Genomic DNA, 18,655 nt, shown 5'->3' with positions numbered 1-18,655 from the left:
ACTGCAAAAGAAACAGTGAGGAGAGTGAAAAGACAACCGACAGAATGGGAAAAAATATTTGCAAACTATGCAACAGATAAAGGGTTAATAACCAGAATCTACAAAGAGATCAAGAAACTCCACAAAAACAAAACCAACAACCCACTTAAGAGATGGGCCAAGGACCTCAATAGACATTTTTCAAAAGAGGAAATCCAAATAGCCAACAGGCACATGAAAAAATGTTCAAGGTCATTAGCAATCAGGGAAATGCAAATCAAAACCACAATGAGGTTTCACCTCACCCCGGTTAGAATGGCTCACATGCAGAAATCTACCAACAACAGATGCTGGCGAGGATGTGGGGAAAAAGGGACACTAACCCACTGTTGGTGGGAATGCAAACTGGTCAAGCCACTATGGAAGTCAGTCTGGAGATTCCTCAGAAACCTGAAGATAACCCTACCGTCCAACCCAGCCATCCCACTCCTTGGAATTTACCCAAAGGAATTTAAATTGGCAAACAAAAAAGAGGTCTGCACCCTAATGTTTATTGCAGCACAATTCCCAATAGCTAAGACCTGGAACCAACCTAAATGCCCATCAACGATAGACTGGATAAAGAAATTATGGGATATGTACTCTTTAGAATACTATACCGCAGTAAGAAACAACGAAATCCAGTCATTTGCAACAAAATGGAGGAATCTGGAACACATCATGCTGAGTGAAATAAGCCAGTCCCAAAGGGACAAATACCATATGTTCTCCCTGATCGGTGACGACTGACTGAACACCAAGAGGGAAACCTGTTGGAGTGAGGTGGACACTATGGGAAATGGTGGCTTGATCAGCATAGCCCTGACTGTTAATGAACAACTAAATACATTATCCCTCTTAGTAGTTTTTTTTATATGTTCTACTTAATATGACTGGTTTAGATCTGTAATTGATGCACAGTTATTCTTAAGTGTTGAAAATTAACTGAAATGTGATCCCTGTTGAACATGGTGGTGGGAATGGGAGAGGGAAGAGATGTATAATTTGGGACATTCTCAGGCTGACTTGCCCCAAGTGGTGGAGTTGGAAGCATACCAGGGGATTCCAATTCAATCCCATCGAGGTGGCATGTACCAATGCCATCTCACTGTTCCAGGTGATCAGTTTCAGTTCACAGTTGGTCATGGTGAAGGGACTGGGAGTCAAAGGGAGCACATAGACATGTCTAGTACCTGCTAACGCTAACTGATGGAGTAAATAAAGGGGAGAGTGATCCAACATGGGAAGTGAGATACTCAGCAGACTCATAGAATGGCAGATGTCCTAAATAGCACTCTGGCCTCAGAATCAGCCCTAAAGGCATTTGGAGCTGGTTGAAAAGCTCATGAGAGTATTTCAGGCATGGAAAGCCAAGACACTCTGGCAAAAGAACTCTGCGAGTGAGATCCCAGTGGAAAGAACAGGCCATCAAAGAAGGAGGTACCTTTCTCTGAAGGGAGGAGAGAACCTCCACTTTGACTATGACCATGTCTAAACAAGATAAGAGTCGGAGAACTCAGAGGGCTTCCATAGCCTTGGAAACTCATGACCGGAGCATAGGGAGATTACTGATGCCATAGACAGGAGTGTCAATTGGTAAAGTCAACAACAGGAGTCACTGTGCACTTACTCCTCATGTAGGATCTCTATCCTTAATGTGCTGTACATTGAGATTTAATGCTATAACGAGTACTCAAACAATATATTTCACTTTGTGTTTCTATGGGGGTGCAAACTGTTGAAATCCTTACTTAATGCATACTAAACTGATCCTCTGTAAAAAAAAAAAAAAAAAGAAATTATCAATTCCCAACTTGACTCTCACTGGGATTAAACATGACAATAGGTCTGCTCTGATTTCATCATCATTTTAAAAAATCATCTATTATTTTTCACTTTATGTTTCTGTGTGGGAGCAAACTGTTGAAATCCATACTTAATGTATACTAAGCTGATCTTCTGTATATTAAGATAATCGAAAATGAATCTTGATGTGAATGGAAGGGGAGAGGGAGTGGGAAAGGGGAGGGTTGTGGGTGGGAGGGACGGTATGGGGGGAAAGCCATTGTAATCCATAAGTCGTACTTTGGAAATTTATATGCATTAAATAAAAGTTTAAAAAAAAATTATGGCCACAGAATGCAACAACACATCAGAAAGATCATCCACCCAGACCAAGTGGGATTTATCCCTGGCATGCAGGGATTGTTCAATGTGCGCAAATCAATCAATGTGATACACCACATTAACAGACTGCAGAAGAAAAACCATATCATTATCTCAATAGATGCAGAGAAAGCATTTGATAAAATACAACACCCTTTCATGATGAAAACTCTAAGCAAACTGGGTATGGAAGGAACATTCCTCAATACAATCAAAGCAATTTATGAAAAACCCACGGCCAACATCCTATTGAATGGGGAAAAGTTGGAAGCATTTCCACTGAGATCTGGTTCCAGACAGGGATGCCCACTCTCACCACTGCTATTCAGTATAGTTCTGGAAGTTCTAGCCAGAGCTATTAGGCAAGAAAAAGAAATTAAAGGGATACAAATTGGGAAGGAAGAAATCAAACTATCCCTCTTTGCAGACGATATGATCCTTGTTTAGGGGATCAGATCCAAAGAACTCTACTAAGACACTATTGGAACTCATAGAAGAGATTGGCAAAGTAGCAGGATATAAAATCAATGCACAAAAATCAACAGCCTTTTTATACACAGGCAATGCCACGGTTGAGGAAGAACTTCTAAGATCAATCCCATTCACAATAGCTACAAAAACAAATACCTTGGAATAAACTTAACCAAGGATGTTAAAGATGTTTACGATGAAAATTATAAAATCTGTTGATGCGATTTGGGTTGGTTCCAGGTCTTAGCTATTGTGAATTGAGCTGCAATAAACATTAATGTGTAGACAGCTTGTTTGTTTGCCAATTTCATTTCCTTTGGGTAAATTCCAAGGAGTGGGATGGCTGGGTTGAATGGTAGGGTTATATTCAGGTTTCTGAGGAATCTCCAGACTGACTTCCACAGTGGCTTAACCAGTTTGCATTCCCACCAACAGTGGGTTAGTGTCCCTTTTTCCCCACATCCTCTCCAGCATCTGTTGTTGGTAGATTTCTGAATGTGAGCCATTCTAACCGGGGTGAGGTGAAACCTCATTGTGGTTTTGATTTGCATTTCCCTGATTGCTAGTGATCTTGAACATTTTCTCATGTGCCTGTTGGCCATTTGGATTTCCTCTTTTGAAAATTGTCTATTGAGGTCCTTGGCCCATCTCTTAAGTAGGTTGTTTGTTCTGATGTTGTGGAGTTTCTTAATTTCTTTGTAGATTCTGGTTATCAGCCCTTTATCTGTTGCATAGTTTGAAAATATTTTTTCCCATTCTGTTGGTTGCCTCTTCACTTTCCTGACTGTTTCTTTTGAAGTACAGAAACTTCTCAATTTGATGCAATCCCCAATGTTAATTTTGGCTTTGACTGCCTGTGCTTCTGGGGTCTTTTCCAAGAAGTCATTACTGGTACCTATATCTTGCAGGGTTTTTCCAATGTTCTCTAATAATTTGATTGTGTCAGGTTGTAGATTTAAGTCTTTAATCCATGTTGAGTGAATTTTTGTATAAGGTGAAAGGTAGGGGTCTTGCTTCATGATTCTGCACGTGGAAATCCAATTTTCCCAGCACCATTATTGAATAGACTGTCCTTACTCCAGGGATTGGTTTTAGATCCTTGATCACATATGAATTGCCTGTAGATGTTTGGATTGATTCTGGTGTTTCTGTTCTGTTCCATTGGCCTATCCATCTGTTTCTGTATCAGTACCATCATGCTTTGATTACAACTGCCCTGTAGTATGTCCTGAAATCTGGTATTGTGATGCCTCCAGCTTTGTTTTTGTTGTACAAGATTGCTTTAGCTATTCGAGGTCTCCTGTGTCTCCTTATGAATTTCAGCATCCATGGGAAGTGAGATACACAGCAGACCCATAGAATGGCAGATATCCTAAACAGCACTCTGGCCTCAGAGTCAGCCCTTAAGGCATGTGGATCCGGCTGAAAAGCCCATGAGAGTATTTCAGGCATGGAAAGCCAAGACACTCTGGGGAAAAAAAAAAAACTAAATGAAAGATCTCCATGAGTGAGATCCCAGTGGAAAGAACGGATCATCAAAGAAGGAGGTACCTTTCTCTGAAGGGAGGAGAGAACTTCCACTTTGGCCATGGCCTTATCTAAATATGATCAGAGTCGGTGAACTCAGGGGGCTTCCTTGGCCTTGGCAGCTCATGACAAGAGCCTAGGGTGATTACTGATGCCATAAACAAGAGTGTCAATTTGTTAAGTCAATAATAGGAGTCACTGTGCACTTACTCCTCATGTAGGATCTTTGTCCCTAGTGTGCTGTACATTGAGATTTAATGCTATAACTAGTACTCAAACAGTATTTTTCACTTTATGTTTCTGTGTGGGAGCAAACTGTTGAAATCTTTACTGAATGTATGATAAACTGATCTTCTGTATATAAAGAGAATCGAAAATGAATCTTGATGTGAATGGAAGGGGAGAGGGAGTGGGAAAGGGGAGGGTTGCGGGTGGGAGGGACGTTATGGGGGGGGAAGCCATTGTAATCCATAAGCTGTACTTTGGAGATTTATATTCATTAAATAAAAGTTAAAAAAAAGAAAATTATAAAATCTTAAAGAAATAGAAGAGGATAAAAAATTGGAAAAATCTTCCATGCTCACAGATTGGAAGAATCAATATCATCAAAATGTCCATTCTCCCAAATGCAATTTATAGATTCAGTGCAACACCAATCAAATACTGAATATTCTTCTCAGATCTGGAAAACTTATGCTGAAATTCATATGGAGACACAGGAGACCTCGAATAGCTAAAGCAATCTTGTACAACAAAAACAAAGCCGGAGGCATCACAATACCAGGTTTCAGGACATACTACCGGGCAGTTGTCCACGTGAAGTAATGCTATAACTAGTACTGAAACTTTCTGTTTCTGTGTGGGTGCAAACTGATGAAATCTTTACTTAATATATACTAAATTGATCCTCTGTGCAAATACAGCACACTATCCCTTATGAACACAGATGCAAAAAAATATTTAACAAAAATGTAGCATTGAATGCCCACAATGCATATCTTTGTCTTCCCAGTTAATAGCCAATCAGGGGTTTACAAAGTATGTCCCTTTCCCATGTTTACCTCATAATCAGTTCTTATTGTTTCCTCTTCAAGATTATCTACCAAACACTAACATAAGTTAATCCTATGTCGTAAGTAGAGTTTTCTACCCCTAAAGATTTCCTTTGCTCTCACGCAATTCTAGAACTTCTGCATCTAGGTAACAGAGGAACTCTTTCTGCTGTGATTTTTATGGTTATACTTTTTTTGAAATTCAGATTTAGATCTTTAAAGTCACCATAAGCCAAGATAACCACTCTCTACGAAAGCCGTGATCCGGAAGAAAGTTAGAGTCAACTGTGTGTCAGGTGAAATACAAAGAAGAAGTGAAACCCAAACTCGTAAAGAAGAAAAAAAATCATTACTCACTAATCTCAGAAAGGTTTGAGTGACAACAAGAGGCCAAGAAGTCAGCAGGTAGTAGAAAGCTCAACCAGCAATGGGGAGCAGGCATGAGTCTGCAGGATTCTGCTTATATTAAGGCCCTTGAGCCTTACACTTTAGGCTTTCTATTGGATTTTTTTTGACAGGCAGAATTAGACAGTGAGAGAGAGAGAGAGAGAGAGAGAGAGGGAAAGAAAGGTCTTCCTTCCGTTGGTTCATCCCCCAAATGGCCATACGGCTGGCGTACTGCACCGATCCAAAGTCAGGAGCCAGGTGCCTCTTCCTGGTCTCCCATGCAGGTGCAGGGCCCAAGCACTCAGGCCATCCTCCACTGCCTTCCCGGGCCACAGCAGAGAGCTGGACTGGAAGAGGGGCAACCGGGACAGAACCGGCGCCCCAACCAGGACTAGAACCCGGTGTGCCGGCGCTGCAGGCAGAAGATTAGCCTAATGAGCCACGGCAATGGCCTAGGCTTTGTATTGGGAATTGCAGATTGGTTAGTCCAGAGAAAACAAAGGCAAACTAGGGGACTTAGTTCCAAAACTCTGATGTTGATGTTAGGTTTATCATGGCCAACAGCTATGGCATGTTGTTGGGTTTGGGAGATGAGGAGCAACGATGTTATATCCCAAAAAAACAGGCAGGCAGAGAGATGTTTTAACAGGCCAAAGATGAGGGGTGCTGCTGGATTTCAGACAACTTATGTCAGGCAGAGACATGGATGCTGATGCAGGAATTACCTTATAAATCCATGACACCATCTTACCAAGGAACCCACACAGAAGAAAGGATACGTGCCAAATACCAAATTTTCTCTTGAAAAATTCTTAGAAATGGACCACACTACAAACCAATGTACAGTTTCCCAGTGAATCCATGGCAGTCAACTTTGAAAAATAAATCACCCCTTCTTTAGTTGAGCTGCAGTTTTGCTGGGGTGCTATTCTATCTGAATACATGCATTTGTCTATTTAATCCATAGAACTGCTTTCAGTGCAACATGATGTTCTCACTGAGAAGGTTATGCAGGGTTGGAAATCACCTGAGGCTCAAGAGATCGCCCTCCCAGCTCAAGCTCACTGAGTAGAATGGCAAATGCAATCACCTGAAAATATTTTTGGTTCTTTCCTCTAGTTCTATTTTGAGCTTAAGAAAATACTCATCGTTGAGTTTATCTCATTAAATGCATTTATGATGCTATGCCACAACATGGAGATATAAATAATATACTATATCATCCATGGTGGGTGTGTAGTCCAAAGTTTAGATGTTATGATATTTGCCTATTCACTGCCTTGTGATGGAAAACCAGCATCTCTCATCAAATATCAAACCCTACCCCATATTTGTTTCCCTGGTCCATTGCTTACTCCTCATCTTATGATTAAGCCACATTCAGCTGCCAGACATTTCTTCAAATACCACATGTGTTTTCAGCATTTAGTATATTTTCCTGCCACTCCCTTAGCCTTCCTCTCTCCCTGCCTCTCTGCCTATTTAATTTCCTTTTACCCTTTAAAGTTTCCCTATATGCTGCATTCTTGATTCCCCTGACACCCTAAGCTCCAGCCAGAATTCAGCACTCCCTACACTCCTCTCCAATGTCATTGTGTCCAATACCATTACTAGCAGTACTTACAGTCTACTTAGTGTCATGGTTAAGGCTTTGCAGACCTGCCTATTCCAGTAAAACATGAAGTCTTTGAATGTAGTCATATTATTTAATTTTTTTTCAAAAAATGGGAGTTTAAAAGGTTTTCAGTAAGTATTTAATTAACACTCAACAGGAATTAGCCATGTACTGAATTCCACCCCAGACTGTAGGGAAAAATATGATTTTGACCACAAGCAGGTATATTACAAAATGAATTATACAAATAAACACATTTAAGTGATTTATTATCCAATAAATTGTTGACAACCTTATTTTTTTTTTGTAAAAAGTTAATACTTTAGAATTTTGGGGCCAAATATGATCTCAGTCACATATTCTTTTTTTTCTTTTACAATCTTTAAAAATTGTAGAAACTATTTTTAACTTGCAAGTTGTACAAAACAATCCTAGAGCCAAATTTGGCCTGGGGGGCATGGTTTGGGATCTCTGGTATAAGACAATGCTGTGCAATAGAACTTTCTGTGACGATCAAAGTATTATCTGCACCATTCAATGTGGGTAGCCACTAGCCATATGTGGTTACTGAACTGGTGAAATAATAGTTTGTATTCATATGAGTAAGAAACTAAATCTTTTAATTTCATTTCACTAATTTAAATAGTGTTATGTGGATACTGGCTTCCCTACATGAGAAGATGATTAAACATTAATAAAGTGCCTGTCACCTGGAATTAATTGAAGTAGGTGATTTTGAAACTGGGCTGTCAGCAACTATACTATTTAACTGTGTTGATGGATGTCTACTCAATATGACACAAGAGACAGAAAGATCCTTCCACCAAATTGTCTAAATGTTATTTTAAAATGCATTTCTAATTACACACATTGAGTGTAAATGAAATACAGAACTGGTGACTACATAGTTTCTATAGCTGATGGTATTCAGAAGTTCAAGATTAATCCTTGTCATCTAAAAGGAGAATTCTTTTATTGGTAGAGAAAGTTTTTCCAGTGTCCTCAAGGCCTTCAAATGCTCCTGGCTACCTCATCACGTTTCTTAAGGACATACTGCCCTTCAACAAAATGAGGACTTTATTCTTTAAAAATCCATAGTTTCAAATGGCCAATGAAGTCCATACATCATTTCTCCTCCTACTTGAAAGTATTTGCCATCATATTAGCAGAAGGAGGAAATGTGACAATATACTGAATAAGTGGGGAAGCAAGTAAAACAAGAAAGCATTGATGAATGAAAATAAAACCATGGATTGAGGAATTTGTGGATATCACTGGTCAAACAAATGTGGCAGAGGGACATTAGAACAAGTAAGCTGGAAGGATAGGAAGTCATATGTAGAGGTCATATGCAGATTTTGAAACTAAGGGAGGCTTCAAAATTGGAACAGTTACTGGTGATGAAAAGGTCCAAGACAAAACTTGGCTGGCTGTAGTGGTGTAGCTCATTATATGTTGTTGGATATCAAGTAAGGCAATGAGAGGAAAGATGTTGGACATCCATCTGTTACAAATGCTGAAGTCACATAAAATGATAAAGAATGAAGGCTGGGAACCACAGTTTTCATGGAACTGGAATGACCCAGTGGCAAATAGATGATTGCCATGCTAAAAGGTAGTGGGTAATACAGCCAGATGGCATCACACTACCTGCTCCTAACACCATTTTTATGCATTGCTACTTCTTGGGCAAAAGTTGGTATCACAACATAGGATTAGTTTGTTCTAAGACTTCAGATAACTAGTAGATCCTGCCCTAACCTGGCTCATTCTGGGCTGGGGCTACTTCCTGTTTCAGCCTTCAAATATCATACAACCAACTGAAAACTCCTATTTTTGCCCCGTCCAACAAAAGCACCCATTCTGAAAGGATTGAAGTTTGGATCTATACCCCTCTCCTTTTGAAAAATATTCTGTTAAAGACTTGAAGTAGTCTTGGTCCTTTAAATAAACAAACAAACAAACCAGAACCAGGGTGTGTGTGTAAGAGTTTGTGTATATGTACATGGTAGAGAGAAAGAGACTGAGAAATAGAGAGGGAAGAGCTTATATGTTGGGGAATAGTCTGCGGCAGAGGTTTTTAGTTTCAGTTTTGACTGGGGGCTTTCCAACGGGCGGGGCTCTCAGAGGCAGAGGGATCGAGGTCGCGGTAAACAAGATGGCACCAGGACCCCCGCAGTGAGTCTGCCTGCCTGCCTGCTGTGTGACACCTCACCTGATTGGCCGAAGGACGCGTGCCCTTCACATGAACAGGGACCGGATTGGTGTGCCTGATGCATGGACTCTAGCTTGCTTCTGATTGGTCACATTTTGTATATAAGCTGCAGGTATGAGGAGGAAGCTCTCTCTCCTCTCCTTTCCTCCTTCCTTTCTACCTCTGTCACGTCTACTTTCTCTAATAAAAAATCTACTGAAGACCGATAAGCGTTGTTCGTTCTTTTCTCGCCCGAGAAACTGTCGTCGCGGGCCCTGGGTTGAGTCTGCTGGCCAGACTCCCCAAGACGCTCACGGCACTTATATTTTATGAAATCCTCTCACATGACTGTGGGGGCTGGCAAATCCATAGTCAGGAAGGTGGTCTGGCAGACTAGCTACCCAGGAAGGAGTTGATGCTGCAGAGGAAGGCTTAAGCCAGTCTGTTGGCAGAAGGTCCTCTTCATTGGGTGAGGAGTTGTGGTTGTTAAGTCAGTTATTTCTTAAGACCATCAACTGATTGCATGAGGCCAACCCAAATCAAAGAAGGCAATCTGCTTTACTCAAAGTCTACTGATTTATATGTTAATCTAAGGAATCCCACTTCTGGGTATACACCCAAGACTTGAACACAATGTATCAAAGAGATACCTGCACCGCCATGTTCATAGCAGCACTGCTCACAGTAGCCAAAATTTGGAATCGACCAAGGCGTCCATCATCAAATGAATGGATAAAGAAAAAGTGGTATGTACACACACACACACACACACACACAATGGAATATTATTCAGCTATAAAAATGAATGAAATTCTACCATTTGCAGCAAAACTGACACAACTAGACTAGAGGGCATCATGTTGAGTTAAATAAGCCAGACCCAGAAAAATAAATATCACATGTTCTCACTTATATGTGGGAACTAAAGTTTAAAAAAGAAGAAAAAAGAAAGAAATGTCTGTATTTATCAGTATTACTGCAAATATAGTTTTGTAAAACTTTGTTTTATACTTCTGTCAAATGGTTAAGAATGCTATACTACTAAAGTTTTGATTAATTTATTGTATATGAGTGAAATGGTCATTTTTCATTCAATTATCATTCATAGCCATTGTCTATATTCCCACTAAGCAAGGGTCCTTTTACTTTTTACTTGTTGAACTTCTTCTTCTGCAAAGTATTAAGCCTTTTTACTGTAATGTAAATGTAAAGATGATATCTCTAAAACTAAGAAAAAGAGAGTAAAGTAAAAGTTAGGAGGATGCAAAGGAGAGAGGAAGGGAATATTATTATGTTCTTAGAATTGTATCCTCAAAGCACACTGAATCCATTAAAAACTAATTAAAATTAAAATAAAAACAAAAAAGAATATGACCATCAACACCAAAGACTAGAGTAGGAAATTGTCAAAACCTATGTTGGCAATGTTGGCCAAACACTTTCAGGAGGATATGAAGTGGCATTCTACAGCGCTTGCCAGTGTCACCTTCTTAGCAGTAATTATTTCCACTTTCCCCTTTTTTTTTCCTAAGAGAGCTCTACTTTTTCACTATATGGTTTATTTTCTGGGTTATATTAGAGAAAATGAGAGTCTACTGCTTCCACAGAATATGCTCCCCTGCCAAGAGACAAAGGCAATTTACCTGTCTCTAAAGAAGGAAGGACTTGGAACTTGAGGGTTTCTCTCACTGCTTTTGTTTGCAGAAAGTCTCTGTTAAAATCTCCAGGCTGGCACTGTAGTGCAACTGGCTAATTCTCCAATGGCAGCACTGGCATCCCATATGGGCACCCATTCTAGTCCAAGCTGCTCCTCTTTCAATTCAGCTCTCTACTATGGCCTGGGAAAGCAGTGGAGGATGGCCCAAGTGCTTGGGACCCTGCACCTGCACTGGAGGCCCAGAAGAAGCTCTGGCTTTGGATCTGCGCAGCTCCAGCCAGTGAGGCCATATGGGAAAGTGAACTAGCAGAGTGAAGACCTTTCTCTCTGTCTCTCCCTCTCTGACTGTAAATCTGCCTTTCAAAATTTTTTTTTAATTTTTTGACAGGCAGAGTGGACAGTGAGAGAGAGAGACAGAGAGAAAGGTCTTCCTTCCGTTGGTTCACCCCCCAAATGGCCGCCATGGGTGGCGCACTGCGGCTGGCGCACCGCACCAATCTGATGGCAGGAGCCAGGTACTTATCCTGGTCTCCCATGGGGTGCAGGGCCCAAGAACTTGGGCCATTCTCCACTGCACTTCCTGGCCACAGAAGAGAGCTGGCCTGGAAGAGGGGCAACTGGGACAGAATCTGGTGCCCTGACCGGGACTAGAACCTGGTGTGCCAGCGCCGCAAGGTGGAGGATTAGCCCAGTGAGCCGCGGCGCTGGCTGCCTTTCAAATTTTTAAAACAATCTTTAAAAAAAACTCTCATGAGTGCAGAAGATGCTAGCTACAAACATCCAGAGTTGAGTACTTTATTATTTACACTTCACAGTTGTAAGCACCATAGATGTAGACATCTCGCATTATAAATATTCACTGCATATCAAACTACATAAAAATCTGTTTTATATGTCAAGAATGTATTGGCTTTATAGCTTTGGCAGAAACCGATTACAATACACACTGCACAGCAATGAGTAGAATATTTTGTTCTTGTTGTTAGAGATGAATACTCAAATTCCTATACAGTGAGAACTACAATGTATGAGTTGCACTGGAATACTCAAAAATGTGACATGTATTGCCTGTTTATTTATTACAGTGCTTTCCCTTTCTGAAAAGGGAGCCCAAAAGGGAAAAAAGAGACCATCCCTTTCTGCCCCAGAAATCTTCCCATTAATGCTCATAATATAACTCAGCAAGCATTGAGTAATTTCTCATCTTACATTATTACATATAAACCTGGAAGCCAACTGACCACCCATGGAAGCTGCTTTATGAAGAAATAAGCTACCTTTGATTTAAAAAGCAAGCCCAACATATAGTATAGGAGCAAAGATCCTATGGGGGCCATCTGGAAAAGGAAAAAAAGAAAACATTTTGGACTCATTGGCTGATAATAACAAGAAGCTGCAATGGCTGTGCAAGTGTGAGGACAGTCAAGTTCAAGAGAACTTCAAAAATGCATGGATGGAAAACTGGTAAGATGCATTGGACAAATAGTCAAATTCTTTTTATCCCACATCCTGCAGAGAATCTTGGTTATAAAATATTCTTAATGCCCTCATGGTTCTCATCTGGCAAAGTGGTCACTTTGTCAGGGTCTATCTTACTCCCCACAGCCTTGCCTTCCATTGCTCTGTAAGCTGGTCACTTCAGTAAGAGTCAGGCTTTTGTTTGAGCATGTGGGGGACTTCCTCTACTTGACAAATTTCAACAGTTTCATTTTGGCTCATTATTAAGTGATGTATTATTTCCAAATTCTGTTGTGTTGAAATGTTTAATGTCACTGGGAATTATGGAGACCATAAAGACCACTCTTAGGGAATTTCCCATTTAACCAGCATAGGGATAGTGAGTGAGCAGGAGGGAACCAGAAAGAATTCACTGTGTCCCAGCCAATGCCACATCTTTTATTTCCCATATTCATACCTACCTAAGGAAATTCAAGCTGAAAACAAAATTGTCTCCTAGCCTTTTCCTCCTCTTTTCATACTCTGAATGTATCATGATAAGGAAACTTAAAACCAGTACTGTTATTTACAAATAATCATTGGGAGTGAATGTGAAAAAAAAATAGCAATTCATTCCATTACCATTTACGGAGAGGACAAAAAAATTTCACCTACTCATTTCTTTAAGTCTTTTATGCAAGTATGGAAAAATTATGAGATTATTCACTATATTAGCATTAGATGAGATATTTTTGAAACAAGCATGTAATGATACCTAGAAATTTGTGAATAGAAAGAATTCTGAAGGTCTATAAACTTGAGAGAGAATAAAAACTGGGCATTCAGTTTTGCTAAACTCTAACTGAACTTTAGCATTTCCTTCAACTATGAGAGTAGACCACAAACCACAGTAGCATTAACTGTACCTATCACAGATATTTTATAACATACCACTGTACATGTGTTATGGATATTTCAAAATATCATTAATAATTGTCATTACTTCAAACTTAACTGAAATTATTAAACTTACCATTAGATTTGGCTATTTATTTAAAAACAAGCACATATGCTGTCTCTGTATAAAAATTCTTTTTAATAATTTGATAGCTGTATTTTAATATGGTTTCTTTTGTAATCATACATTTCTAAATGGATCCATTCGTATTTGTACTGTCCATCAAAACACATCTTTTTGACTATTAAAAAATTCCTAATGGTTTTCAGGATTTTTGTTTGAGATTCAGACATGTTTTCGGCGTATTTAGGAACATGTCTCTCCCAACCACCACGAGGTTAACAAGCTTCTATTTCTTTTCTCCTTTCTTTCTCTGTCCACATAACACAGTTATGTCACTAGGGTCCAACTCTTTTTCATCATATTCTCCATTTATCTTTGCTCATTTTGATAAATTATTGCTCCATATTTCAATTTAATGTTATATTTAAATTCATCAAGCATCTTCTTGGGTTCTGAATTTTGGTGCATCCTTTTCAAGGCAAGAAATTATTGCAGAGTTGACTTTCAAGAACTGGTTATGAATACTCTATTCCCTGATTTTTCGTGTATTTGGGATGGATGAATTTTTTGTATGTTTGAATAAAAATTAGATGGATATAAAATTCTTTTATCTGCTTTTACTGTTTTTCCCTCAGAACTCTGTAGTCCTTTCTCTTTTGTGCTCTGCCATTGAATGGTGCTGTACAGAAGTCTTCTGATTTTTGTTCCCCTGGCAGATAACCTGATTTTCCTGTATATTTCTTCCAAAAAGAAAAAGAAAACTTTGTAACTTAATTTTATTTTAGCTATATTACCTAGTTCTGAATCAATTATTCCTGATTTTCATTTTTTTTCCTCTGTAGGTGTCATAATATTTTTCTAGCATTAAAAATTCAGATGGTTAAATTTCTTGGTTCTATTATTTAGGAATAACAACTTGAACTTACTCGCTACTCCTTGTTCTGCACATCTAAGAATTTATTCCTAATTGTTCTTCTGTTTGCTGTTGTTGTTTATTTTTGTTTTTCTTTGCATTCACTGGAATTATTGCAGGCCTTACCTATACATCATGATTAATTTTTTTCTGTGTATATTCTAGTCGATAAAATTTCTGTAGTGATTTCTTATGTCAAATATAGTATACTTTTTGGTTCTCAATCTATTACATTTGCTGTTAAATGATCATCACATCCTATGGTTTATTTTTTGGCATTTTTGCTCTCACAATTTTTTTCTTTTAATACTAGAGAGCATTCTTCCATAAAGCAATTGTTTTTCCTAAGTTATGTTTTCATCCAAACTAGGTTCCAGATTCTTCATCAGACTTGCATTGTCTTGGTATATGTGCCACCAAAGTGAGAGCAAGACTTGCATTGTCATGTTCCATTTCAGTAAACAGTACTGACTTCTAGCCATTAAAACATGAACATCTGACTTCCCATAAGATTCACTCCTCCTCCCCTCAGGGTCAAACTTGACCTGTAATTCAGGTGTCTACACTGAGAGAAGATGAGGAATCCACTTTCTTTCTCTTCTGTCTTCTTCTCATTCTGTAATGGCCCCTCAGGGTGAAGAAATGGCAGAGAGGCTTGATAAAAGAAGAGGGCAAATACGTGGTGAGCATTTCAATACTGACTCTGAGACACGTGGGTGCTTTAGAGATCCACTAGCTGCTTATTCTACAGTTCCCCCACTAGATGAGGTGCTTTCCTTTGAGCTCAGTATACTCACTTTCAGCCCTTGTCCCAGAGGGTCTCCAGAGTCTTATTTGTCTGGGGTCCCCTTACTGCAGAGGTTGTTTTGTTCTCTTGGGTGAGGTTTCAACAAGGCAGCTTGAGCCCGGTGACCTTCTGCAGGATCCAGTTGGCCCTTAAGAAGCTCCACATCCCGGCCGCATCAACCAATGGGAAGATGCAATGCTCTTCTTTGACCTTTCCCTGCCTTCCTGTGGCTGACTATCCTGGCCAACTACTTACCTTTCTAACCTGATGGAGAGACATGGGCTCTGTAAACATGTAAGAAACCTAACAGTGTGCTATGTCCTGCTAAGAACCCTCTCACCTTGTTCTTTTCTGGTCCACTGAGGGAATACACAACCATTTCTCCTCTGTAAGCAGCCTAAGATTGAGAAGTTCTCTCCCCATTCTGAAGATGCTGTAGACTCAGCTACAACTGTGATGAGTGAGTTTTTTGAACCACTCACGCTTTGATCAGAGAAGGAAATCATTGACTATGTAGGAGAAAGACTTCTACAGTTAGAAGGAGAAAAGGTACTGGTGCCACATGGTTTGCAGCCACACTGGAGGAAAGTAAGATCTTGTCAGGATGACATTTTTTCATGCTTTTTATTGAAAAATAAACTTTAGAATGTCACAGATACTGAAACAAAAAATAATGCCCAATTCAGCACTACCATTTGCAAGGATTATGATACAGACTAGTTGAACTTGTATCTTAGTCTGTTCAGGTTGCCATAATAACACACCAAAGACTGAATAATTTAAATCACAGATACTTACTTCTCATAGTTCTTTAGGCTAGGAAGCCCAAGATTAAGGTGCCACTAGTTGCAATTATTGCTATGGGCCCTCTCTGGGACTTGGTGATGGTTGTTTATTTACTGTGTCCTCACACAGCTGAGAGAAAGAGAGCTCTGATCCCTTCTTCTTATGAAGACATTAATCCCATCAAGGGGACCCTAATTGCAGCAAGACATCTAAACCCAGCTACTGCCAGTGATCTTGCAACATTAGCACCTTGGGGTTTAGGGCTTCCACATAAGAATTTCCAGCAGACACAAACATTCAGTCCACAGCAAGGAAGGATGAGATGGAACACAAAACAATAATCCGTGAGAACAGATATCAGGCCAGCAGAAAACAGTTTCATTCCAGATCATATGGGTTTCCAACCACGATTTGATAAGATTTGGAAATCAACAGCAGAACCAGCTTGCATATTCTTCCAGATGAGATTACATTCTTAAACTAAATTAAATTCTATAGTTCTTATTACAGAGAGAGTTCACTTTTTCTCTACACCTTTTTACTGCCATTCCCAACTCCCAGCTAAAGAATTACTGCAGTTATTATCACAAAACCTGTGTAGGATGAGTCAGCTTAACTTGACCATTGCAATAAAAGTTCCATATAATGAAAATAAAAATTGTGTTTTCTAGAAGCAGTGTTTACAACCACGTGGCCATGACACACTGGCCCTGGAGGGCTCAGCTTAGGTGTTTGTTCTCTGAAAGGCTTCCCACACTCCTGCACACATTAGGCTGCCCTCCTGTTACCTATCAGAAACTGGAAACATCACACATTTATTTATTTTTCAGACCCCCACCTGATGGTGTTTCTACAACATCTTATATTGAATAAAGACAGAAGACTTGAAATTAGGGCCATCTCAGAAAATCCAGGTTAAAAGACAATTGCAACACAACACTTAACTTAGGCTCTAATCTGTCTGAAATGAGATTTCTAAGACACAAAGCAATACCCTCCCTGCAGAGAGCACATCAACTTATCTAAGAGATTTTTGTTAAATACTGCAGAGTGAAATACCCTGAAAACCCAGAGTGGCTGTTACCACTTCTCCTGCACCAGCTCACCCAGTGAAGCTCATGAGAGAAACTGTATCTTCATTTCTCACTATGTAGTGAGCTCTGGGGTTGGGGGACACCTTGCAAGCTGTGGAGAAAACAAGACCTGGCTACCCACCTGGGATAGGATACAGAGACCTTCACGATCCCTCCTGACCAGCTGGCTCCATCTGATCAGGAATCCATGCAATCATCTTACAATGGTTTGTCTTTCCAGCAAATACTCAGTATGCATGACTGTCTTCAACCTCCATTCCTTAATTTTTCAGTTACTGTACCTTTAGTCTCTCACCAGTGTTGTTGCTCCATGCTCTGAAGCTACACAAAGCCAGAAACACTAAGCACAGGCACCATCTGTGGCTCCTGAGGCAAACCATCCAAGAGAATGCTGAAAGACCAAAGTGCCTAAAATGTGTCAACCTTTTACTAGTTTATTCACTCATTTGTTTTTGCCTATTCCAGTACTCAACAGCAGACTCATAGAATGGCAGATGTCCTAAACAGCACTCTGGCCTCAGAATCAGCCCTTAAGGCATGTGGATCTGGCTGAAAAGCCCATGAGAGTATTTCAGGCATGGAAAGCCAAGACACTCTGGGGAAAAAAAAAAACCTAAATGAAAGATCTCTGCGAGAGATATCCCAGGGGAAAGAACAGGTCATCAAAGAAGGAGGTACCTTTCTCTGAAGAGAGGAGAGAACTTCCACTTTGACCATGGCCTTGTCTAAATATGATCAGAGTCGGTGAACTCAGGGGGCTTCCATAGCCTTGGCAGCTCATGACAAGAGCCTAGGGTGATTACTGATGCCATAAACAAGAGTGTCAATTTGTTAAGTCAACAACAGGAGTCACTGTGCACTTACTCCTCATGTAGGATCTTTGTCCTTAGTGTGCTGTACATTGAGATTTAATGCTATAACTAGTACTCAAACAGTATTTTTCACTTTATGTTTCTGTGTGGGAGCAAACTGTTGAAATCTTTACTTAATGTATGCTAAACTGATCTTCTGTAAAAAAAGAGAATCGAAAATGAATCTTGATGTGAATGGAAGGGGAGAGGGAGTGGGAAAGGGGAGGGTTGCGGGTGGGAGGGATGTTATGGGGGGGGGAGCCATTGTACTCCATAAGCTGTACTTTGGAAATTTATATTCATTAAATAAAAGTTTAAAAAAAAAAGATCTCCTCAAATAAATCCACACTTCACTCCTTTCTACCTTTCTTAAGGCCTTGTTTGTTGATTCCTGCTGGCCTCTAAACATAATCTTTCATGTCTGCAGACTCAACAAAGCATTTCACTGAATATACAAGACATCCCCCTAGTGGCTGAGAGGACCAAAGCAGGCTTTCCAGTCCTCTTCCCACCATACCTGGCAGTCTCCACCTCTCCAGCCTTCTTCTCTGTATGTGCAAATTGGTAATGATCTTCAAATATCTGTGAACCAAATGAGAAAGTAGAAAGCAAATTTGAAAAACTGTAATTTTTAATATACATATAAGAACATTTTTAGACAAAGCCCTTTTCAGAAGCA

At 39.8% G+C, this 18,655-nt stretch overlaps 1 protein-coding gene across 14 annotated transcripts in view; it reads right to left on the bottom strand.

Annotated features, from left to right (window-relative positions):
• Positions 1 to 18,655, bottom strand: part of LOC138844174 (uncharacterized) — a 411,900-nt gene that overhangs the window by 65,680 nt on the left and 327,565 nt on the right. For 10 of the 14 annotated variants that reach the window (XR_011379722.1, XR_011379723.1, XM_070051340.1 and 7 more), the window contains one exon: positions 18,494 to 18,558. The gene's annotated coding sequence lies outside the window, so the exon portion shown is untranslated. Of the gene's footprint in view, positions 1 to 6,535; positions 18,559 to 18,655 lie in introns of those variants that run through there. The other 4 variants (XM_070051329.1, XM_070051327.1, XM_070051304.1 and 1 more) reach the window with 2 other exon arrangements.

This window comes from Oryctolagus cuniculus, chromosome 1, assembly GCF_964237555.1.
Source record: "Oryctolagus cuniculus chromosome 1, mOryCun1.1, whole genome shotgun sequence".
Lineage (NCBI taxonomy): Eukaryota > Metazoa > Chordata > Mammalia > Lagomorpha > Leporidae > Oryctolagus > Oryctolagus cuniculus.
Note: the sequence above shows the minus strand (reverse complement) of the source record. Positions and strands in the feature narration are given on the sequence as shown.